Genomic DNA, 25,256 nt, shown 5'->3' with positions numbered 1-25,256 from the left:
TATTTTGTATGTAAATGACTCAGTTTTGATAATTACTTTCGTTGCAGTGAACTGTGTGAGTGGTTTCACAGGTGGGAAAAGAGGTGGAATTTGTGTCAAACTAATAGACATATTTGTTTGCGTTTTTCATGCAGGCACAGCAAATAAACTAATTGATCTAAAGCTTTAATTCTTCATCCATAGAATTTATAATGTTGTATCTTTTTTACCTAAACTAGTCAAAATTTGCGCATTTTGATCCCGTTACCGAATATTTAAACAAACCTGCTGATTGGTCTTCAACGAAATCCCCCATTGTTACAGAGACCTCTATTCAGGATCTCTATTCTTTATAACCTCACTTTTTTTGATATATGGCATTATTTTTAGTGAAACAGTTAGCGAAAATTTTAGTTTTTCATTTAACCCGATCACGGAATTTTTTTTAAATACTGAAAGTTGATAAACTATTTCGTCCAGGCGTGGCTTGCTGGTCTGGAGGTATGATTTTCGTATCGGGTGCAAAAGGTCATGGGTTCGATTCCCGTGCAAGCCTTGTTGTCCTCTTCCCGGCGCTTCAATGGATTTTGTGTTTCTAAAAATTATGCTGTCGAACATTTTTTTTTCTCGCACGCGACTTAATGGAATTAACAGCCATAAAAAATATAGTTTGAGGATTTTTCATCAATGTAATTATATCAGCAATGTGAACCAGCATTTTTCACGTCTGCCTCCTTAGCTCAGTGGTAAGAGCACTGGCCTAGTAAACCAGGGGTCCAGAGTTCGAATCTCTGAAGAGGCTCTTGACAATTTCCACTTAAACCAGGATCTAGTGTATAATGAACTTTCTTCTACAGCTAGCTCATTTTATATAAATTCTAATTTGAAAGCAACAAAAAGCATTAATATACGATACATTAGAGAAGATTTTCAAATAACAACTTAACGTCGATAATGAAGGAATCTGAGCCTTTCCTACTAAATTATGATAAACTGATCTTCCGCCAATCATCAGCGTGACTTGCACGAGAATTAATTTATTTCTTAATATTACTATTTCACAAATCCTAAATACGGTTAGCACATAAACTGAAAAGCTAGGCAGGACTACGAAGTCCAGAGTCATAAGATATTATTGTGCCCAAGACGTAATATAACTGGTTAAGTTCCAATACGAATGCCAAAGAAGCAACCCATCATGCAGTATGTAGTCGTGGCCGAGTGGTTAAGGCGACAGACTAGAAATCTGTTGGGGTATTCCGCGCAGGTTCAAATCCTGCCGACTACGAATTTTGGGTTCCCCCAATATTTCATAAAACTCAGCATTTATTTTGTATGTAAATGACTCAGTTTTGATAATTACTTTCGTTGCAGTGAACTGTGTGAGTGGTTTCACAGGTGGAAAAGAGGTGGAATTTCGTGTCAAACTAATAGACATATTTGTTTGCGTTTTTCATGCAGGCACAGCAAATAAAACTAATTGATCTAAAGCTTTTAATTCTTCATCCATAGAATTTATAATGTTGTATCTTTTTTACCTAAACTAGTCAAAATTTGCGCATTTTGATCCCGTTACCGAATATTTAAACAAACCTGCTGATTGGTCTTCAACGAAATCCCCCATTGTTACAGAGACCTCTATTCAGGATCTCTATTCTTTATAATCACTTTTTTTTGATATATGGGATATTTTTAGTGAAACAGTTAGCGAAATTTTAGTTTTTCATTTAACCCGATCACGGAATTTTTTTTAAATACTGAAAGTTGATAAACTATTTCGTCCAGGCGTGGCTTGCTGGTCTGGAGGTATGATTTTCGTATCGGGTGCGAAAAGGTCATGGGTTCGATTCCCGTGCAAGCCTTGTTGTCCTCTTCCCGGCGCTTCAATGGATTTTGTGTTCTAAAAATTATGCTGTCGAACATTTTTTTTTCTCGCAGTCGAACATTTTTTTTTTCTCGCACGCGACTTAATGGAATTAACAGCCATATAAAAATATAGTTTGAGGATTTTTTATCAATGTAATTATATCATAATTTTCTTGTATGATTGCATGGCGACTTTAGTAATTATAATAACTTGTAGGTACACCACGTAAGTATTAAATACTGCAAAGCTTTCGGTCCGTTAACCCGGACCTTCATCAGTGCAATATATAATATTGCACTGATGAAGGTCCGGGTTAACGGACCGAAAGCTTTGCAGTATTTAATACTTACGTGGTGTACCTACAAGTTATTGTAATTATATCAGCTATGTGAACCAGCATTTTTCACTTCTGCCTCCTTAGCTCAGTGGTAAGAGCACTGGTCTAGTAAACCAGGGGTCCAGAGTTCGAATCTCTGAAGAGGCTCTTGACAATTTCCACTTAAACCAGGATCTAGTGTATAATGAACTTTCTTCTACAGCTAGCTCATTTTATATAAATTCTAATTTGAAAGCAACAAAAAGCATTAATATACGATACATTAGAGAAGATATTTCAAATAACAACTTAACGTCGATAATGAAGGAATCTGAGCCTTTCCTACTAAATTATGATAAACTGATCTTCCGCCAATCATCAGCGTGACTTGCACGAGAATTTAATTTATTTCTTAATATTACTATTTCACAAATCCTAAATACGGTTAGCACATAAACTGAAAAGCTAGGCAGGACTACGAAGTCCAGAGTCATAAGATATTATTGTGCCCAAGACGTAATATAACTGGTTAAGTTCCAATACGAATGCCAAAGAAGCAACCCATCATGCAGTATGTAGTCGTGGCCGAGTGGTTAAGGCGACAGACTAGAAATCTGTTGGGGTATTCCGCGCAGGTTCAAATCCTGCCGACTACGAATTTTGGGTTCCCCCAATATTTCATAAAACTCAGCATTTATTTTGTATGTAAATGACTCAGTTTTGATAATTACTTTCGTTGCAGTGAACTGTGTGAGTGGTTTCACAGGTGGAAAAGAGGTGGAATTTCGTGTCAAACTAATAGACATATTTGTTTGCGTTTTTCATGCAGGCACAGCAAATAAAACTAATTGATCTAAAGCTTTAATTCTTCATCCATAGAATTTATAATGTTGTATCTTTTTTACCTAAACTAGTCAAAATTTGCGCATTTTGATCCCGTTACCGAATATTTAAACAAACCTGCTGATTGGTCTTCAACGAAATCCCCCATTGTTACAGAGACCTCTATTCAGGATCTCTATTCTTTATAACCTCACTTTTTTTGATATATGGCATATTTTTAGTGAAACAGTTAGCGAAAATTTTAGTTTTTCATTTAACCCGATCACGGAATTTTTTTTAAATACTGAAAGTTGATAAACTATTTCGTCCAGGCGTGGCTTGCTGGTCTGGAGGTATGATTTTCGTATCGGGTGCAAAAGGTCATGGGTTCGATTCCCGTGCAAGCCTTGTTGTCCTCTTCCCGGCGCTTCAATGGATTTTGTGTTCTAAAAATTATGCTGTCGAACATTTTTTTTTCTCGCACGCGACTTAATGGAATTAACAGCCATAAAAAATATAGTTTGAGGATTTTTCATCAATGTAATTATATCAGCAATGTGAACCAGCATTTTTCACGTCTGCCTCCTTAGCTCAGTGGTAAGAGCACTGGCCTAGTAAACCAGGGGTCCAGAGTTCGAATCTCTGAAGAGGCTCTTGACAATTTCCACTTAAACCAGGATCTAGTGTATAATGAACTTTCTTCTACAGCTAGCTCATTTTATATAAATTCTAATTTGAAAGCAACAAAAAGCATTAATATACGATACATTAGAGAAGATATTTCAAATAACAACTTAACGTCGATAATGAAGGAATCTGAGCCTTTCCTACTAAATTATGATAAACTGATCTTCCGCCAATCATCAGCGTGACTTGCACGAGAACTTAATTTATTTCTTAATATTACTATTTCACAAATCCTAAATACGGTTAGCACATAAACTGAAAAGCTAGGCAGGACTACGAAGTCCAGAGTCATAAGATATTATTGTGCCCAAGACGTAATATAACTGGTTAAGTTCCAATACGAATGCCAAAGAAGCAACCCATCATGCAGTATGTAGTCGTGGCCGAGTGGTTAAGGCGACAGACTAGAAATCTGTTGGGATATTCCGCGCAGGTTCAAATCCTGCCGACTACGAATTTTGGGTTCCCCCAATATTTCATAAAACTCAGCATTTATTTTGTATGTAAATGACTCAGTTTTGATAATTACTTTCGTTGCAGTGAACTGTGTGAGTGGTTTCACAGGTGGAAAAGAGGTGGAATTTCGTGTCAAACTAATAGACATATTTGTTTGCGTTTTTCATGCAGGCACAGCAAATAAAACTAATTGATCTAAAGTTTTAATTCTTCATCCATAGAATTTATAATGTTGTATCTTTTTTACCTAAACTAGTCAAAATTTGCGCATTTTGATCCCGTTACCGAATATTTAAACAAACCTGCTGATTGGTCTTCAACGAAATCCCCCATTGTTACAGAGACCTCTATTCAGGATCTCTATTCTTTATAATCTCACTTTTTTTTGATATATGGGATATTTTTAGTGAAACAGTTAGCGGAAATTTTAGTTTTTCATTTAACCCGATCACGGAATTTTTTTTAAATACTGAAAGTTGATAAACCATTTCGTCCAGGCGTGGCTTGCTGGTCTGGAGGTATGATTTTCGTATCGGGTGCGAAAGGTCATGGGTTCGATTCCCGTGCAAGCCTTGTTGTCCTCTTCCCGGCGCTTCAATGGATTTTGTGTTCTAAAAATTATGCTGTCGAACATTTTTTTTTTCTCGCAGTCGAACATTTTTTTTTTCTCGCACGCGACTTAATGGAATTAACAGCCATATAAAAATATAGTTTGAGGATTTTTTATCAATGTAATTATATCATAATTTTCTTGTATGATTGCATGGCGACTTTAGTAATTATAATAACTTGTAGGTACACCACGTAAGTATTAAATACTGCAAAGCTTTCGGTCCGTTAACCCGGACCTTCATCAGTGCAATATATATATATTGCACTGATGAAGGTCCGGGTTAACGGACCGAAAGCTTTGCAGTATTTAATACTTACGTGGTGTACCTACAAGTTATTGTAATTATATCAGCTATGTGAACCAGCATTTTTCACTTCTGCCTCCTTAGCTCAGTGGTAAGAGCACTGGTCTAGTAAACCAGGGGTCCAGAGTTCGAATCTCTGAAGAGGCTCTTGACAATTTCCACTTAAACCAGGATCTAGTGTATAATGAACTTTCTTCTACAGCTAGCTCATTTTATATAAATTCTAATTTGAAAGCAACAAAAAGCATTAATATACGATACATTAGAGAAGATATTTCAAATAACAACTTAACGTCGATAATGAAGGAATCTGAGCCTTTCCTACTAAATTATGATAAACTGATCTTCCGCCAATCATCAGCGTGACTTGCACGAGAATTTAATTTATTTCTTAATATTACTATTTCACAAATCCTAAATACGGTTAGCACATAAACTGAAAAGCTAGGCAGGACTACGAAGTCCAGAGTCATAAGATATTATTGTGCCCAAGACGTAATATAACTGGTTAAGTTCCAATACGAATGCCAAAGAAGCAACCCATCATGCAGTATGTAGTCGTGGCCGAGTGGTTAAGGCGACAGACTAGAAATCTGTTGGGGTATTCCGCGCAGGTTCAAATCCTGCCGACTACGAATTTTGGGTTCCCCCAATATTTCATAAAACTCAGCATTTATTTTGTATGTAAATGACTCAGTTTTGATAATTACTTTCGTTGCAGTGAACTGTGTGAGTGGTTTCACAGGTGGAAAAGAGGTGGAATTTCGTGTCAAACTAATAGACATATTTGTTTGCGTTTTTCATGCAGGCACAGCAAATAAAACTAATTGATCTAAAGCTTTAATTCTTCATCCATAGAATTTATAATGTTGTATCTTTTTTACCTAAACTAGTCAAAATTTGCGCATTTTGATCCCGTTACCGAATATTTAAACAAACCTGCTGATTGGTCTTCAACGAAATCCCCCATTGTTACAGAGACCTCTATTCAGGATCTCTATTCTTTATAACCTCACTTTTTTTGATATATGGCATATTTTTAGTGAAACAGTTAGCGAAAATTTTAGTTTTTCATTTAACCCGATCACGGAATTTTTTTTAAATACTGAAAGTTGATAAACTATTTCGTCCAGGCGTGGCTTGCTGGTCTGGAGGTATGATTTTCGTATCGGGTGCAAAAGGTCATGGGTTCGATTCCCGTGCAAGCCTTGTTGTCCTCTTCCCGGCGCTTCAATGGATTTTGTGTTCTAAAAATTATGCTGTCGAACATTTTTTTTTCTCGCACGCGACTTAATGGAATTAACAGCCATAAAAATATAGTTTGAGGATTTTTCATCAATGTAATTATATCAGCAATGTGAACCAGCATTTTTCACGTCTGCCTCCTTAGCTCAGTGGTAAGAGCACTGGCTAGTAAACCAGGGGTCCAGAGTTCGAATCTCTGAAGAGGCTCTTGACAATTTCCACTTAAACCAGGATCTAGTGTATAATGAACTTTCTTCTACAGCTAGCTCATTTTATATAAATTCTAATTTGAAAGCAACAAAAAGCATTAATATACGATACATTAGAGAAGATATTTCAAATAACAACTTAACGTCGATAATGAAGGAATCTGAGCCTTTCCTACTAAATTATGATAAACTGATCTTCCGCCAATCATCAGCGTGACTTGCACGAGAACTTAATTTATTTCTTAATATTACTATTTCACAAATCCTAAATACGGTTAGCACATAAACTGAAAAGCTAGGCAGGACTACGAAGTCCAAGACGTCATAAGATATTATGTGCCCAAGACGTATATAACTGGTTAAGTTCCAATACGAATGCCAAAGAAGCAACCCATCATGCAGTATGTAGTCGTGGCCGAGTGGTTAAGGCGACAGACTAGAAATCTGTTGGGATATTCCGCGCAGGTTCAAATCCTGCCGACTACGAATTTTGGGTTCCCCCAATATTTCATAAAACTCAGCATTTATTTTGTATGTAAATGACTCAGTTTTGATAATTACTTTCGTTGCAGTGAACTGTGTGAGTGGTTTCACAGGTGGAAAAGAGGTGGAATTTCGTGTCAAACTAATAGACATATTTGTTTGCGTTTTTCATGCAGGCACAGCAAATAAAACTAATTGATCTAAAGTTTTAATTCTTCATCCATAGAATTTATAATGTTGTATCTTTTTTACCTAAACTAGTCAAAATTTGCGCATTTTGATCCCGTTACCGAATATTTAAACAAACCTGCTGATTGGTCTTCAACGAAATCCCCCATTGTTACAGAGACCTCTATTCAGGATCTCTATTCTTTATAACCTCACTTTTTTTGATATATGGGATATTTTTAGTGAAACAGTTAGCGGAAATTTTAGTTTTTCATTTAACCCGATCACGGAATTTTTTTTAAATACTGAAAGTTGATAAACTATTTCGTCCAGGCGTGGCTTGCTGGTCTGGAGGTATGATTTTCGTATCGGGTGCGAAAGGTCATGGGTTCGATTCCCGTGCAAGCCTTGTTGTCCTCTTCCCGGCGCTTCAATGGATTTTGTGTTCTAAAAATTATGCTGTCGAACATTTTTTTTTCTCGCACGCGACTTAATGGAATTAACAGCCATATAAAAATATAGTTTGAGGATTTTTTATCAATGTAATTATATCAGCATGTGAACCAGCATTTTTCACGTCTGCCTCCTTAGCTCAGTGGTAAGAGCACTGGTCTAGTAAACCAGGGGTCCAGAGTTCGAATCTCTGAAGAGGCTCTTGACAATTTCCACTTAAACCAGGATCTAGTGTATAATGAACTTTCTTCTACAGCTAGCTCATTTTATATAAATTCTAATTTGAAAGCAACAAAAAGCATTAATATACGATACATTAGAGAAGATATTTCAAATAACAACTTAACGTCGATAATGAAGGAATCTGAGCCTTTCCTACTAAATTATGATAAACCGATCTTCTGCCAATTATCACCGTGACTTGCACGAGACTTTTATTTATTTCTTAAATTTACTATTTCACAAATCCTAAATACGGTTAGCACATAAACTGAAAAGCTAGGCAGGACTACGAAGTCCAGAGTCACTAGATTTTATTGTGCCCAAGACGTAATATAACTGGTTAAGTTCCAATACGAATGCCAAAGAAGCAACCCATCATGCAGTACGTAGTCGTGGCCGAGTGGTTAAGGCGACAGACTAGAAATCTGTTGGGATATTCCCGCGCAGGTTCAAATCCTGCCGACTACGAATTTTGGGTTCCCCCAATATTTCATAAAACTCAGCATTTATTTTGTATGTAAATGACTCAGTTTTGATAATTACTTTCGTTGCAGTGAACTGTGTGAGTGGTTTCACAGGTGGAAAAGAGGTGGAATTTCGTGTCAAACTAATAGACATATTTGTTTGCGTTTTTCATGCAGGCACAAAATAAAACTAATTGATCTAAAGTTTTAATTCTTCATCCATAGAATTTATAATGTTGTATCTTTTTTACCTAAACTAGTCAAAATTTGCGCATTTTGATCCCGTTACCGAATATTTAAACAAACCTGCTGATTGGTCTTCAACGAAATCCCCCATTGTTACAGAGACCTCTATTCAGGATCTCTATTCTTTATAACCTCACTTTTTTTGATATATGGGATATTTTTAGTGAAACAGTTAGCGAAATTTTAGTTTTTCATTTAACCCGATCACGGAATTTTTTTTAAATACTGAAAGTTGATAAACTTTTCGTCCAGGCGTGGCTTGCTGGTCTGGAGGTATGATTTTCGTATCGGGTGCGAAAGGTCATGGGTTCGATTCCCGTGCAAGCCTTGTTGTCCTCTTCCCGGCGCTTCAATGGATTTTGTGTGCTAAAAATTATGCTGTCGAACATTTTTTTTTTCTCGCACGCACTTAATGGAATTAACAGCCATATAAAAATATAGTTTGAGGATTTTTCATCAATGTAATTATATCAGCAATGTGAACCAGCATTTTTCACGTCTGCCTCCTTAGCTCAGTGGTAAGAGCACTGGTCTAGTAAACCAGGGGTCCAGAGTTCGAATCTCTGAAGAGGCTCTTGACAATTTCCACTTAAACCAGGATCTAGTGTATAATGAACTTTCTTCTACAGCTAGCTCATTTTATATAAATTCTAATTTGAAAGCAACAAAAAGCATTAATATACGATACATTAGAGAAGATATTTCAAATAACAACTTAACGTCGATAATGAAGGAATCTGAGCCTTTCCTACTAAATTATGATAAACCGATCTTCTGCCAATTATCACCGTGACTTGCACGAGACTTTTATTTATTTCTTAAATTTACTATTTCACAAATCCTAAATACGGTTAGCACATAAACTGAAAAGCTAGGCAGGACTACGAAGTCCAGAGTCACTAGATTTTATTGTGCCCAAGACGTAATATAACTGGTTAAGTTCCAATACGAATGCCAAAGAAGCAACCCATCATGCAGTATGTAGTCGTGGCCGAGTGGTTAAGGCGACAGACTAGAAATCTGTTGGGATATTCCCGCGCAGGTTCAAATCCTGCCGACTACGAATTTTGGGTTCCCCCAATATTTCATAAAACTCAGCATTTATTTTGTATGTAAATGACTCAGTTTTGATAATTACTTTCGTTGCAGTGAACTGTGTGAGTGGTTTCACAGGTGGAAAAGAGGTGGAATTTCGTGAAACTAATAGACATATTTTTTGCGTTTTTCATGCAGGCACAGCAAATAAACTAATTGATCTAAATTTTAATTCTTGATGTATGAATTTAGTAATATCTTTTACCTGAAAAGTCAAAATTTGCGCATTTTGATCCCGTTACCGAATATTAAACAAACCTGCTGATTGGTCTTCAACGAAATCCCCCATTGTTACAGAGACCTCTATTCAGGATCTCTATTCTTTATAACCTCACTTTTAGATATATGGGATATTTTTAGTGACAGTAACAGAAGTTTTAGTTTAGTTTTTCATTAACCGATCGGAATTTTTTAAATACTGAAAGTTGATAATATTTCGTCCAGGCGTGGCTTGCTAGTATGATTTTCGTATCGGGTGCGAAAGGTCATGGGTTCGATTCCCGTGCAAGCCTTGTTGTCCCTTCCGCTTCAATGGTTTTGTGTTCTAAAAATTATGCGTCGAACATTTTTTTTTCTCTCACGAACTTAATGGAATTAACAGCCATATAAAAATATAGTTTGAGGATTTTTATCAATGTAATTATATCAGCTATGTGAACCAGCATTTTTCACGTCTGCCTCCTTAGCTCAGTGGTAAGAGCACTGGTCTAGTAAACCAGGGGTCCAGAGTTCGAATCTCTGAAGAGGCTCTTGACAATTTCCACTTAAACCAGGATCTAGTGTATAATGAACTTTCTTCTACAGCTAGCTCATTTTATATAAATTCTAATTTGAAAGCAACAAAAAGCATTAATATACGATACATTAGAGAAGATATTTCAAATAACAACTTAACGTCGATAATGAAGGAATCTAGCCTTTCCTACTACAATATGATAAACTGATCTTCCGCCAATCATCACCGTGATTGCACGAGACTTTGTTTATTTCATAATTTACTATTTCACAAATCCTAAATACGGTTAGCACATATAAACTGAGAAGCTAGGCAGGCTACGAGTCCAGAGTCACTATATATTGTGCCCAAGACGTAATATATACTGGTTAAGTTCCAATACGAATTCCAAAGAAGCAATCCGTGAAGCAATATGTAGTCGTGGCTGAGTGGTTAAGGCGACAGACTAGAAATCTGTTGGGATATTCCCGCGCAGGTTCAAATCCTGCCGACTACGAATTTTGGGTTCCCCAATATTTCATAAAACTCAGCATTTATTTTGTATGTAAATGACTCAGTTTTTCGTTTGCAGTGAACTGTGTGAGTGGTTTCACAGGTGGAAAAGAGGTGGACTTTCGTTTGAAACTAATAGACATATTTTTTTGCGTTCTTCATGCAGGCACAGCAAATCAAACTAATTGATCTAAATTTTTAATACTTGATGTATGGAATTTTTAGTAAAATATCCCTTTTACCTGAAGTAGTAAAAATTTACGCATTTTGAACCCGTTACCGAATATTAAGCAAACCTGCTGATTGGTCTTCAACGAAATCCCCCATTATTACAGGGACCTCTATTCAGGATCTCTATTCTTTATAACCTCACTTTTAATAGATATATGGGATATTTTTAGTGCACCAGGTAACAGAAGTTTCTTAAAGTTTAGTTTTCATTAAACGCGATGCAGGAATTTTTTAAATACTGAAAGTTAATGAACTTTTTGCCCAGGCGTGGCTTGCTGGTCTAGAGGTATGATTCTCGCTTCGGGTGCGAGAGGTCACGGGTTCGATTTCCGTGCAAGCCCTGTGGTCCGCTTCAAAGGGTTTTGTCTTCACGCAAGAATTATTTTCTGTGTAAATTACCCGTATTTGATAATTACTTTCCTCACAATGAACTGTGAGAATGGTTTGACGGAGGGAAACGAGGTTGAATTTAGTCTGAACCTAAAACAAATATTTTTTTGCATTTTTTAAGCAGACACAAAAAATCAAACTAATTTATCTAAATTTTTATTACTTCGTGAATAAGAATTTTAATCTTTTACGCTTTTCAAATGAATGACTCAAAATTTACGCATTTTGATTCCGTTAATGAATAGGTAAAGAAACATGCTGATTGGTCTAGTAAGAAATCTCCCATTGTTACAGGGACCTCTATTCATGATCTTCATTCTTTATAGCAACACTTTTAATAAATATACGGGATATTTTTACCGCACCGGTTAACAGAAGTTTCTTAAACTTTAGTTTTTCATTTAATGCGATAGCGGAATTTTTTTTAAGTACTGAAAGTTGACGAATTATTTCGCCCAGGCTTAGCTTGCTAGTATGATTTTCTCATCGGGTGCGAAAGGTCACGGGTTCGATTCCCGTGCAAGCCTTGTTGTCCCCTTCCGCTTCAATAGGTTTTGTGTTCTAAAAAGTATGCGGTCGAAAATTTTCTTGTACTCTCTCACGTAACTTAATGGAATTAACAGCCATATAAAAATATAGTTTGAGGATTTTTCATCAATGTAATTATATCAGCAATGTGAACCAGCATTTTTCACGTCTGCCTCCTTAGCTCAGTGGTAAGAGCACTGGTCTAGTAAACCAGGGGTCCAGAGTTCGAATCTCTGAAGAGGCTGTTGACAATTTCCACTTAAACCAGGATCTAGTGTATAATGAACTTTCTTCTACAGCTAGCTCATTTTATATAAATTCTAATTTGAAAGCAACAAAAAACATTAATATACGATACATTAGAGAAGATATTTCAAATAACAACTTAACGTCGATAATGAAGGAATCTGAGCCTTTCCTACTAAATTATGATAAACCGATCTTCTGCCAATTATCACCGTGACTTGCACGAGACTTTTATTTATTTCTTAAATTTACTATTTCACAAATCCTAAATACGGTTAGCACATAAACTGAAAAGCTAGGCAGGACTACGAAGTCCAGAGTCACTAGATTTTATTGTGCCCAAGACGTAATATAACTGGTTAAGTTCCAATACGAATGCCAAAGAAGCAACCCATCATGCAGTATGTAGTCGTGGCCGAGTGGTTAAGGCGACAGACTAGAAATCTGTTGGGATATTCCCGCGCAGGTTCAAATCCTGCCGACTACGAATTTTGGGTCCCCCAATATTTCATAAAACTCAGCATTTATTTTGTATGTAAATGACTCGGTTTTGATAATTACTTTCGTTGCAGTGAACTGTGTGAGTGGTTTCACAGGTGGAAAAGAGGTGGACTTTCGTTTGAAACTAATAGACATATTTTTTTTGCGTTTTTCATGCAGGCACAGCAAATCAAACTAATTGATCTAAATTTTTAATACTTGATGTATGGAATTTTTAGTAAAATATCCCTTTTACCTGAAATAGTCAAAATTTACGCATTTTGAACCCGTTACCGAATATTAAGCAAACCTGCTGATTGGTCTTCAACGAAATCCCCCATTATTACAGGGACCTCTATTCAGGATCTCTATTCTTTATAACCTCACTTTTAATAGATATATGGGATATTTTTAGTGCACCAGGTAACAGAAGTTTCTTAAAGTTTAGTTTTTCATTAAACGCGATGGCGGAATTTTATTTAAATACTGAAAGTTGATGAATTATTTCATCCAGGCTTGGCTTGCTAGTATGATTTTCTCATCGGGTGCGAAAGGTCACGGGTTCGATTCACGTGCAAGCCTCGTTGTCCCCTTCCGCTTCAATAGGTTTTGTGTTCTAAAAAGTATGCGGTCGAAAATTTTCTTGTACTCTCTCACGTAACTTAATGGAATTAACCGCCATATAAAAATATAGTTTGAGGAGTTTTTATCAATGTAATTATATCAGCTATGTGAACCAGCATTTTTTACGTCTGCCTCCTTAGCTCAGTGGTAAGAGCACTGGTCTAGTAAACCAGGGGTCCAGAGTTCGAATCTCTGAAGAGGCTCTTGACAATTTCCACTTAAACCAGGATCTAGTGTATAATGAACTTTCTTCTACAGCTAGCTCATTTTATATAAATTCTAATTTGAAAGCAACAAAAAGCATTAATATACGATACATTAGAGAAGATATTTCAAATAACAACTTAACGTCGATAATGAAGGAATCTAAGCCTTTCCTACTACAATATGATAAACTGGTCTTCCGCCAATCATCACCGTGATTTGCACGAGACTTTTGTTTATTTCATAATTTTACTATTTCACAAATCCTAAATACGGTTAGCACATGCATAAACTGAGAAGCTAGGCAGGCCTACGTAGTCCAGAGTCACTATATATTACTGTGCCCAAGACGTAATATAACTGGTTAAGTTCCAATACGAATTCCAAAGAAGCAATCCGTGAAGCAATATGTAGTCGTGGCTGAGTGGTTAAGGCGACAGACTAGAAATCTGTTGGGATATTCCCGCGCAGGTTCAAATCCTGCCGACTACGAATTTTGGGTTCCCCCAATATTTCATAAAACTCAGCATTTATTTTGTATGTAAATGACTCAGTTTTTCGTTGCAGTGAACTGTGTGAGTGGTTTCACAGGTGGAAAAGAGGTGGACTTTCGTTTGAAACTAATAGACATATTTTTTTGCGTTCTTCATGCAGGCACAGCAAATCAAACTAATTGATCTAAATTTTTAATACTTGATGTATGGAATTTTTAGTAAAATATCCCTTTTACCTGAAGTAGTAAAAATTTACGCATTTTGAACCCGTTACCGAATATTAAGCAAACCTGCTGATTGGTCTTCAACGAAATCCCCCATTATTACAGGGACCTCTATTCAGGATCTCTATTCTTTATAACCTCACTTTTAATAGATATATGGGATATTTTTAGTGCACCAGGTAACAGAAGTTTCTTAAAGTTTAGTTTTTCATTAAACGCGATGCAGGAATTTTTTTAAATACTGAAAGTTAATGAACTGTTTTGCCCAGGCGTGGCTTGCTGGTCTAGAGGTATGATTCTCGCTTCGGGTGCGAGAGGTCACGGGTTCGATTTCCGTGCAAGCCCTGTGGTCCGCTTCAAAGGGTTTTGTCTTCACGCAAGAATTATTTTCTGTGTAAATTACCCGTATTTGATAATTACTTTCCTCACAATGAACTGTGAGAATGGTTTGACGGAGGGAAACGAGGTTGAATTTAGTCTGAACCTAAAACACATATTTTTTTGCATTTTTTAAGCAGACACAAAAAATCAAACTAATTTATCTAAATTTTTATTACTTCGTGAATAAGAATTTTTAATCTTTTACGCTTTTCAAATGAATGACTCAAAATTTACGCATTTTGATTCCGTTAATGAATAGGTAAAGAAACATGCTGATTGGTCTAGTAAGAAATCTCCCATTGTTACAGGGACCTCTATTCATGATCTTCATTCTTTATAGCAACACTTTTAATAAATATACGGGATATTTTTACCGCACCGGTTAACAGAAGTTTCTTAAACTTTAGTTTTTCATTTAATGCGATAGCGGAATTTTTTTTAAGTACTGAAAGTTGACGAATTATTTCGCCCAGGCTTAGCTTGCTAGTATGATTTTCTCATCGGGTGCGAAAGGTCACGGGTTCGATTCCCGTGCAAGCCTTGTTGTCCCCTTCCGCTTCAATAGGTTTTGTGTTCTAAAAAGTATGCGGTCGAAAATTTTCTTGTACTCTCTCACGTAACTTAATGGAATTAACAGCCATATAAAAATATAGTTTGAGGATTTTTCATCGATGTAATTATATCAGCAATGTCAACCAGTATTTTTTATTCTGCCTCCTTAGCTCAGTGGTAAGAGCACTGGTCTAGTAAACCAGGGGTCCAGAGTTCGAATCTCTGAATAGGCTCTTGACAATTTCCACTTAAACCAGGATCTAGTGTATAATGAACTTTCTTCTGCAGCTAGCTAATTTTATATAAATTCTAATTTGAAAGCAACAAAAAGCATTAATATACGATACATTAGAGAAAATTTCTAATAACAACTTAACGTCGATAATGAAGGAATCTGAGCCTTTCCTACTAAGATATGATAAACTGATCTTCCGGCAATCATCACCATGACTTGCACGAGACTTTTATCTATTTCATAATCTTACTATTTCACAAATTTTAAATACGGTTAGCACATAAACTGAGAGCCTAGGCAGGACTACGAAGTCCAGAGTCACTATATATTGCTGTGCCCAAGACGTAATTACTTAATTTTTGAGTAATTGCACCGATTACTCAATAATTTGAGTAAATCTTACTCCTCATTCGGTAAAGAGAAGCTTTACTCTCTCTTGCGAGTAATTGAAAACTCAAAATGATGAGTAAAGTGTTAGAGTAACCTTTACTCTAATTTTTGCGCACTATTTACTCAACTATGAGTAAATTGATGAGTAAAATTTACTCAAGCTTACGCAGGAGATTTAAGTACTCACAAATTTGAGTAAATTTAAAGTTTTACTCTTTCCCTGAGTAAACGCAGCATTTACTCAAATCATGAGTTATGTACAATTTGTAAAATTTACTCAAAATTTTGAGTAATACCACGTGTATCAGTTACTAAAAAAATTACGTATTCTTTCCTCAAAAAAAAGAGTAAACTTACTACGAAACTATGCCGGCGACATATATCTTTCCAGTATTTGGGACTTATTTTGACGGCTAATTAAGCCAACAAGGCCAAGAGCATTATTGGTTCATACATTAATATCACATCATACCACAAATTAAATATATACAATATATAAATATTGTAATGATCGAGCCAATCATGTTTTGCGTTTCCTTTGGAAGTGAATGCTAATACAAGCGGACGAATATAATTAATTATAATGAGCCAATCATGTTTTGCGTTTCCTTTGGCGCGACGATTCAAATGACTCCAATTTCATTGTCAGTTTCAAATCACCGTGAGCTTCAACGTGCGGTAAAAGCTTGTCTTAGTGTCTTGGTATATTCAAATATTTCTTTGCTCTATAATTCCGCTGAACGGAGAAAAAATGTTCACAGTGGAGGACCTTCACTCATGGCTTATTGCAGTTGACTTTGGCGAGTATTGCCAGACGTTTAAGGTATGTTTTTGAGCTTGTTGTTAGCGGGAGATGTGGCGCGCAATTGCGCAAATACTCTGTATTTTACTCAAATCTAAAGTACAATCGCGCACAATTGCACAAAATGTAGATATTTCAAATTTCATCACTATATAAAAGATAGCATATGCCTGCACTACCTTTAATTGTAAATCCCCGAAAAATCGCCATGACATTGGCGGGATTTAGCCTTTAGGGACATTGCATATAGATACGGCAGAAGCAGAACGTCGATGTTGGACACCATTGTTTAATGGTTTATATGAGAATTTCGAGTGCGGCTTATTTGGGGCAAACTCTGGAGCCTTGTCTTATTTTCGCTCGTGTAAATGGCCCTTATGCTTATATGACACTTAGGCAGCTTATATACTGTTTATATACTGTAAAAAATGATATTTTGATTGTAAGCAGTCTCCTTGTTTGATCTTGTATGAATTTGTATTGAATAATTCATATCAGTCAAAAATTCAATTTCAATTGAGAAGCCACTAAAAATTGTGTTCAGTTAATAATATAAAATTATATATTTTGGAGCACTAATAGTAATTTACTTATGGTTTTCAAAACACCAATTCGCAAAAGATTATTTATACCTTTGACCAATAGATCATTCAGGTAATCAGGTTGCACATAAAGTGTCAGTTACATATATTGGCTTCATACATAGAGCCTATTACCTCATTTACCTAATGACCTTAGAACAAAGGTCTCACAGCTAGAATAATATATTGATTTTTTGAGCACACATGCTCTTAGATATGTAATAGCTTTGGTCTTTCATTTTCATTGGACAACATAAACAATAAAGGTATATAAAAAGAGCATGAAACATTAGAGTCAAATTACTGTCACATTTAAAGGTAACCATGTTAATTTTACTAGAAATTGTGTTCGGCAAATTATGAATTAAGTGATATTGCAGTTTATTGTTTTAATATTGGCCCTGGCATTGCTGTTTTACAGCTTTTGTGTAAGGTGGCTTAGACCGCCTTTAACCATCAGCTCACTTGGGCAGCACATCTTGTGTTGCCCATCAGTGAGAATTGCAAAGACAATATTCAAGACATGTATGCATTTATGTTGATGCAGTTCTGCTGCTGTGTAAGGTGGATTCCACCTTTTACCAGTACCTCTTTTGAGTGGCTTGTCCGCTCATGATTCATGAAAGAGGAGATATATAAATGAATACACTCTGTAATGTAATTTAATGCAAGGTTTTCTTTTAGACTGAGGTGAAATGACAGTTTTATATGGGGCTTATATATATTTTTAATCAAATTTGTATTTAATTAATAATTTAACTAGAAATTGTGTTTGGCTGATTAGGAATTAAAGTGACATTGCAGTTTGTTTTGAATATTGGCCCTGGCATTGCTGTTTTACAGCTTTTGTGTAAGGTGGCTTAGACCGCCTTTAACCATCAGCTCACTTGGGCAGCACATCTTGTGTTGCCCATCAGTGAGAATTGCAAAGACAATATTCAAGACATGTATGCATTTATGTTGATGCAGTTCTGCTGCTGTGTAAGGTGGATTCCGCCTTTTACCAGTACCTCTTTTGAGTGGCTTGTCCGCTCATGAAAGAGGAGATATATAAATGAATACACTCTGTAATGTAATTTAATGCAAGGTTTTCTTTTAGGGTGAGATGACAGTTTTATATGGGGCTTTTATATATTTTTTATCAAATTTGTATTTAATTGCACAAAAAATCTCTAATTCAGCAACTAACACTCGATCAACAGTACTAAACATCTTATAAAATACCATATTACATTTAAGTAATATATTAAATTTCTTTCCTAGTACAGTAGTTTTATTGAATAACAGTAAATAATTTCATGTGTAATATTTTAATATGAGTATCCTTGTAGTAGTGCAATAAGGTTTTAAACTTAGATTTGACTTAACTTTTTTATGTGTAAATATACTGTAAATAATAGCTTAACTTTTTTATGTGTAAATATACTGTAAATAATAGCTACTTCCATAATTTTTGTTATAAAAAAACCGGAGTGTCGAAACGTTGGGTCGTTAAAGTTATTCTTTGTGTGGTGATTACTTTCATTTATTAAAACCAGAGTAGCGATAATTACGATGGATTATATACCTGGTTGCCGTGAACTCATTAACTTCAACTACTAGCCATTATTCAGTGTTCGCGTTTTTCCATAGCCACCCCAGGAATACAATTTGTATTTTTATATTCAATTCAAAACTCTCGCAAGCGCACGCGAGTCGCATTGCTATGACGTAATGCATAAACAATTGTCAATTACTATATATATATATATATATATATATATATATATATATATTATATATATATATACATATATATTATATATATATTATATATATATATATATATATATATATATATATATACACCCATTTGCAAAAACGTTGGCCACAAATAGATAGATAGATAGATACTCGAAGTCTAATTAGAATTGCATATGATTACGTTTGCATGGAATTTCAATGATATTACACAACATATGCAATTCTAATTAGATTTCGGGTATCTATCTATGTATCTATCTGCGGCCAACGTTTTTGCAAACGGGTGTATATATTATATATATAATATATAATATATATATATATAATATATAATATATATATATATATATATAATATATATATACATATATATATATATATATATATATATATATATATATGTATGTATATATATATATATACCTAAGGTAGGAAAGTCTAGCTCACTATTTCAAACCAACACATCTTATGACGTCCGAAAATATCAAAACCTCGTTTGCAAAAGCCGTAAAAACTATACGAATATAAACACAGATAACTCTACTCAACTCTAGGTGACTTTTTTCCCCCAAATACTCCTTCAGATACTCATAAATATGAAAATATTTACGGTGTTTTGCCGTAATTTATCGTGTCTCTATGCGGGATGCGATCGACTTGAAATTCGTCGTAGGTTTCAAATACAATGCCAGCTTCTCATTGGCTATTGAAATTTTCACAAATTTTCGCGGGCTTGAGAAAAACAGCTAAACGGGGGGAGGCGTCTGCTTTTTCATGCCTGAATAAAGGTTTTCAGGCATCGTCTTTTCTCCTGATCTCCTCCCGTCTGCAATACAAACAAAGCAAAAATTCCTGAGTCTATATAGCTTGCGACCGCTTAGATCATTTAAATATACTGGTAAATAAAAAAATACGATAATTTTGAGAAGGTCAAGAAAGTATTATGTGAAAGTTTGAAACTTTTACAGTAAGTATGCTGTTAATTTTTTTTATTTTTCGCTGTGAAAGAAATTGTGAGCGCTGGCTCATTTTAAACTATGTTTATATTATGTTGTAACTTACCAGCGGATTTTCCCGCAGACTATCTTTAATACTTTATATTAGAAAAATGACTGATGTTGTTATGTTCCGCCATATTGGAAATGAACTAGTGAGTGTAGATTACTGAAATTAAAACGGAGATTGGAGAATAAAGGGACGAACTATCACATTGGTGGCAGCTTAGAGTCTGATACAGACACCCACGTAATTTAAATACCGAGTTACAGAACGATGCCGAACGAGGAAAAGCCAATTGAAACGAAGCTTCGAGCTACGTTTGGAAGTAAAATAACGCCCGACGAGTTTGAGAAGTTTGAGGCGGCGTGGACGGTCGCAAAGCGGGCAAATACAAGTGGATAACGCAATTCGATTTACCGGAAATAATTGGCAGTGATCAAGGACCCCACTTTACTGCTATCGTGTTTGAAACTATCTGCAAGGAACTAGGTATCGAACATGCCCGGGGAAGCCCGGAACATGCTCAGTCACAGGGACAAGTAGAGAGGCAGAACCAACTATTTGCAAACATCAGAGCAGTGTGTAACAGAAACCCGGCTAGCTGGCCAAGAGCGATGCATGTCGTGACATTTGCGCACAACACCTCCGTGAACAAAACAACTGGTGTGTCACCACATGAGTTAGTCTTCAAGCAAGAGGCGAGAAGACCGGAAACCTTCTTATTACCTGATGATCCGAAGAGCGATGACGAGTGGACACCCAAAACGGTACAGGAAACAGCCATTGCAGGTCAGACGCGTTCTGATGCGAGGAGACTAGACGATGTTTTCAAATTGGTTAAAAATAGAATCGCTTCTGAACAGGATAAACGGGGGCAAAGGACCAAAACGGTGATGAAAAGACCATATAAAATTGGGGAACGTGTTCGAATGCGCCTCACAGCAACTGCAAGAAATAAACACGGTGGGAAGAAGTTGGCAGACCTCAAGAGTAAGGGATATGTTGTCATAGAACGCCACAATAACACATACAAGGTACGACCGGAAGACAACCCCAACGGACGTATAAAACAGAGACATTACAACGAACTGGAGCCTGCACCGCGGCAAACTCTCCACTGGGAGACGGATAGCACTGAAGATCAAGCAGAAATAAGCGACAGTAGTGACACGGACAGCGACGTGGAGTTCCCTCGACCTCGACGCAGTCAACGGAGAAATCAACCACCTAAACGACTACAGGTCGATGGACATAGTAAGCGATACGAACAACATGAAGTTACATTTACAGAAATCGATCAGGTTTCAGATGACTGATGTTGTTATGTTCCGCCATATTGGAAATGAACTAGTGAGTGTAGATTACTGAAATTAAAACGGAGATTGGAGAATAAAGGGACGAACTATCACAAAGTGTTTTGACAATAGACATGCACACACAAAAGACATGGCCATTTAACAAAAGCTTTAAATTTGATATTCCGCATAGTTTTTTTGTGTTTTCCTCTGGACTAATGCAAGTACAACAGCAAGCAAGTTCTTCAAAGAATGTCAGAAGTTGTACTATTTGGTAAGTCGACGTAGTATATCGTTTTCATATTTCCTTTTATGCTGTCGAAATATCGTACATTATAATTATAAATTTTATTCCCATTTTGCTTTAATTTAATTAAAGTCTCACCGATAATGCGTACGATATAAAGGCCTTTTCATCCGGCTTAACTTTTCCATTTTTACATTCACTAATTCTAGTTCTTAGCGAAATAGTATAAAATTTATCTAATGCAGTAAAATTGAAATAAGCTTAGCGAAGGCGTCTGTATATGCGAGCTAAAATGTTGAAGCGAAAATTAAGTACGGAACTGTGTTTACAAAGTGTTCACACTAGCGAAATGTCGCAAACTGCGAGTTTCCGACTTTTGAAAACGTTTTTAAACCTGGCCATGTATTCAAAATAATTCGGTGATCGGACATAAAAACTAAGTGAAACTGGCTTCAGCCAAAAACATTTAAACCCTCGTTTCCATAATATTTGATTGCTGGTTCATGAAAGTTAAAAAGATAAAAAAGTGAGAAGAATAAAAATACACAATCAGTTGGAACTGATTTCATGTCAGACAAAAGTTTCCAGTAGACCTTTTTAACCAAAAAGACCCCTGATATAAAACCAAAGATCACGAAATCTTATTTTAAAATCCATCTTCTCAAAAGATGGAAATACTAAACGTGCAAGCATGCCTCATGACTGGCTTGAGAAAAAAGTCTTTTTCGACAGTTAAAAATACCGCAAAATAGAGACGATTGATCTAAAACGGCTGAGCTAGATCGTTATTTAAGGTCAACTGTATATAGTTTTAGAACGCAAACTCCAGACAGTTTTTATATAATCTCAGTTCATATATAACTAAACATAACAATCAGAAAAAACGGCAATCGAACGCAAAATTTTTAAATACATTCTTTCAACATTCGCATCGCAATATACAGACGCCGAAGATAAAAATATCATAGCTGTTGTCCTTCACCTTTTGGTTTATAAAAGCATATTTGCATACCTTCTCCTTTAGCCGGAATATCACGGTCCATATACTGTAAAATCCATTGAAATTTAAGACAGAAAACCGACATTTTCAAACTCCCGAAGTGTGTCTGGCTTCCCCCATTCCTCGTGTGAAATAAACCTAACTTTACTGGGAAAACACTCACGTGATAATTCACGTGATGCATAATTATTAAAAAAAATTGCAGCCTACGCCCTTTGACTTCGTGCAACTTGAACGCACTATAAAAATATAGTTAGACACTTATTTTATTTGTTTAATCAATCCGAGTTACAACCTGAATATATTATACCGCATAATGACCATTTTCAATTTTATGAAATTTAAAAAAATGGGTTTTTCAGGGTTGTTTTAAATTACGAGCACAGTGTAGGCGATTTCTCGACAACGAAGTCAATATTACAGAATGCCAAACGAGACAATATGGCAATACAGGAGAGTTTGCTTGGACGGATACTCAACAACCTATGGGGCGAAAAGGTGAAAAGGTTACAAGTCTCTCCCGAGGATGACGCTGGTTATGATAACGTTAGAAGGCGTAGCGTTGAGGTTACCTGCAAAAACGAAATTCGAGAGTTAAATGGAGAAATGCTGAAGCGTATTAATTTGCTATGTTGCAATTGTGAAGGATGGGTTGTTAGTGCTTCGCCTGAAGAGAACCGCGTAAGCTTATTACTCCGGCGTCAGCGACGGAGTTGAAAATTCGCCCTGGTTTATGTTTTGCTGTTTGTTTTTTTTTTTTTATTTTTCGTCGTCGCAAGTCTGAATGGCGCGAAACATTGTTGTATTTAAAATGTGTATGTAACCGTATTTATCTACGTCCCAGTCTTATCTGCTAAGAGTTGTGGTGCACAGCTTTGGCTAATTTTCCGATGCGCGCGATTCGATTTCGCTCGCATGATACGGCAATTCCTCCAAGAGCAACAAATAAACCGTTCTTTTCATGGTTTTCGACTAAGTTTAGATTGAATTAGGGTAAGAATATATTTAACACATGTAGATTTTGGTCCTATTTTAATAATATCGCTGCTATTTCGCCGTTTAACAAGATGATGTGGTCGTGTATGGGCGCGTTGAACGTCGTAGTTTGCACAGGATTGAACATTTAATATAACTATATAAGCGCGAATTCCAAAGGCAAAGTGTAAGACAAAGCGAATATATCATGCGGTTTATTTACATTTTTGAACAATTGAATTTCTATACTTTTTAAAGTACAATGTCCTTTTGAATTTCGCGATCGAACATTTAGGCTCGCAATTAAGGCATCTAAATGCGAATATGAACTGTATTGTTTATGTTCAGAAGCTCTATATTGAAGACTGGCACGTGCGCCGGAGTTAACGCCAGAACAGGCGTCTTGTTGAAATTATCATCGCCAGAAATTACTATTGAAGGAAGACGTTTGATTTGCAATGTTATCATTACTTTGGATCCAGCAAAGATAGTAATGCGCACCCACGGAAAAGAGGTTTTGCTGAAAGATGTTTTCGGAGAGGACGTCGTAATCTCACTCCATTCAATTGATACAATTGTTCGCTTAGTTGACGGCACATCACTATGCATTGGGCACCTTGAAATAACTGCTGCAGATAATAATCTTTTGCAAGTACCAGTGTCAGATTCCAGGTTCTAGACATCACGATGAATAACTCCTCGAAGAAAATGTTGGTATCATCATCATGTATGCTCATCGCAACGGGCACAAAGGCGTGTAAAAACTGTGTGTACAGTGCAACGTTGTGGAAGAATCGGGAACGGAAAAGGAAGATCGTGGATAGAAGCTCGCCCCATAGTAAATGCAATTTTCGATATTTTGCTAGAGATGGATTGAAGGAGAAAATAAGTAACCAACGGAAAATACTAAAAAGCGACGGGAAAAGAGAGAAAAGAATGAAGGCGGAAATGATTGAATTTCGGGAAGATGACAGCGTAGATTTGAAGAAAATAATGGATGGAATTAGAAGTGATGACATACCCCCAGAAATGAAGTTACTGTGGGACGTGCAAATGAAGCTGCTATCTGTTAAGTCGCCAAGAGGCTATCGTTGACATCCAAGGTTTTCACATTTATGCATTTACTTTTTTAATTTTACTTAGCTATAGTCATCAAAAATTTCTCATCTTTATATCGCGTGGATTGTTCCGTAATAGTTATTAATCTTCTTGTCACTAACGTGACATAATGAACAATCAACATGATTCAACTGCAATTTTAATGTTTAAGAAATTGCTGGTAACTGTGACGTCATAATTTGTATATCAACTCAGAAATGAAGGAATCTCTTCTTTTTTGTAGAATTATAAGATTTGCTCTTGATGTGTATTGTAAGAATCCAAAAGCACTGGATTCGCTGCGAGAATTTATAGTTCTTCCGAGCAATCGCTTAATACGGTATAATTATATAAATTATCAAAAATGTCAAATAAATCAAGGTTAAATGACATAAGACAGTTATTTCGTCTTATATACAAATCAGGTATTACAAGAACTCAGTTTGTCAGGATCCAGGATGGAATCATGAGACCATTAAATGGTGCAAGCTGGAAGCTGAAAGACGGCAACTCAAACCCAGTGACTACTGGGGTTGTTTAGTTCTGGATGAGATGAAAATTCAGGTACAAAACAACCACACAAAAAGTAAATATAATTAGTATAATTAGTATAATTAGTATAACCTTGAACAATTGATTTCTTAATCCTAATGCACGCGAAACATAAGTAAATACCTAAC

The 25,256-nt window shown here is 36.0% G+C and overlaps 19 non-coding genes across 19 annotated transcripts; all 19 read left to right on the top strand.

Moving 5' to 3' along the window:
* Window positions 1-1,186: 1,186 nt before the first annotated feature.
* Window positions 1,187-1,267, top strand: Trnas-aga. The gene has a single exon. It is a non-coding gene; the product is annotated as a tRNA-Ser (tRNA).
* A 990-nt stretch (window positions 1,268-2,257) lies between these two features.
* Trnat-agu lies at window positions 2,258-2,330 on the top strand. Its single transcript has one exon. It is a non-coding gene; the product is annotated as a tRNA-Thr (tRNA).
* Window positions 2,331-2,737: 407 nt separating this feature from the next.
* Window positions 2,738-2,818, top strand: Trnas-aga. The gene has a single exon. It is a non-coding gene; the product is annotated as a tRNA-Ser (tRNA).
* Window positions 2,819-4,044: 1,226 nt separating this feature from the next.
* Trnas-aga lies at window positions 4,045-4,125 on the top strand. Its single transcript has one exon. It is a non-coding gene; the product is annotated as a tRNA-Ser (tRNA).
* Window positions 4,126-5,118: 993 nt separating this feature from the next.
* Window positions 5,119-5,191, top strand: Trnat-agu. Its single transcript has one exon. It is a non-coding gene; the product is annotated as a tRNA-Thr (tRNA).
* Window positions 5,192-5,598: 407 nt separating this feature from the next.
* On the top strand, window positions 5,599-5,679 carry Trnas-aga. The gene has a single exon. It is a non-coding gene; the product is annotated as a tRNA-Ser (tRNA).
* Window positions 5,680-6,903: 1,224 nt separating this feature from the next.
* Window positions 6,904-6,984, top strand: Trnas-aga. The gene has a single exon. It is a non-coding gene; the product is annotated as a tRNA-Ser (tRNA).
* A 746-nt stretch (window positions 6,985-7,730) lies between these two features.
* Window positions 7,731-7,803, top strand: Trnat-agu. The gene has a single exon. It is a non-coding gene; the product is annotated as a tRNA-Thr (tRNA).
* Window positions 7,804-8,210: 407 nt separating this feature from the next.
* Trnas-aga lies at window positions 8,211-8,292 on the top strand. The gene has a single exon. It is a non-coding gene; the product is annotated as a tRNA-Ser (tRNA).
* A 743-nt stretch (window positions 8,293-9,035) lies between these two features.
* Window positions 9,036-9,108, top strand: Trnat-agu. Its single transcript has one exon. It is a non-coding gene; the product is annotated as a tRNA-Thr (tRNA).
* Window positions 9,109-9,515: 407 nt separating this feature from the next.
* Trnas-aga lies at window positions 9,516-9,597 on the top strand. The gene has a single exon. It is a non-coding gene; the product is annotated as a tRNA-Ser (tRNA).
* A 708-nt stretch (window positions 9,598-10,305) lies between these two features.
* On the top strand, window positions 10,306-10,378 carry Trnat-agu. Its single transcript has one exon. It is a non-coding gene; the product is annotated as a tRNA-Thr (tRNA).
* Window positions 10,379-10,779: 401 nt separating this feature from the next.
* On the top strand, window positions 10,780-10,861 carry Trnas-aga. Its single transcript has one exon. It is a non-coding gene; the product is annotated as a tRNA-Ser (tRNA).
* Window positions 10,862-11,357: 496 nt separating this feature from the next.
* Trnap-cgg lies at window positions 11,358-11,429 on the top strand. The gene has a single exon. It is a non-coding gene; the product is annotated as a tRNA-Pro (tRNA).
* A 748-nt stretch (window positions 11,430-12,177) lies between these two features.
* Trnat-agu lies at window positions 12,178-12,250 on the top strand. Its single transcript has one exon. It is a non-coding gene; the product is annotated as a tRNA-Thr (tRNA).
* A 407-nt stretch (window positions 12,251-12,657) lies between these two features.
* On the top strand, window positions 12,658-12,739 carry Trnas-aga. Its single transcript has one exon. It is a non-coding gene; the product is annotated as a tRNA-Ser (tRNA).
* Window positions 12,740-13,486: 747 nt separating this feature from the next.
* Window positions 13,487-13,559, top strand: Trnat-agu. The gene has a single exon. It is a non-coding gene; the product is annotated as a tRNA-Thr (tRNA).
* A 411-nt stretch (window positions 13,560-13,970) lies between these two features.
* Trnas-aga lies at window positions 13,971-14,052 on the top strand. The gene has a single exon. It is a non-coding gene; the product is annotated as a tRNA-Ser (tRNA).
* A 499-nt stretch (window positions 14,053-14,551) lies between these two features.
* Window positions 14,552-14,623, top strand: Trnap-cgg. The gene has a single exon. It is a non-coding gene; the product is annotated as a tRNA-Pro (tRNA).
* The last annotated feature ends 10,633 nt before the right edge of the window (window positions 14,624-25,256 follow it).

This window comes from Dendronephthya gigantea, unplaced genomic scaffold (assembly GCF_004324835.1).
Source record: "Dendronephthya gigantea isolate DGI-Jeju-01 unplaced genomic scaffold, DenGig_1.0 000234F, whole genome shotgun sequence".
Lineage (NCBI taxonomy): Eukaryota > Metazoa > Cnidaria > Anthozoa > Malacalcyonacea > Nephtheidae > Dendronephthya > Dendronephthya gigantea.
Note: the sequence above shows the minus strand (reverse complement) of the source record. Positions and strands in the feature narration are given on the sequence as shown.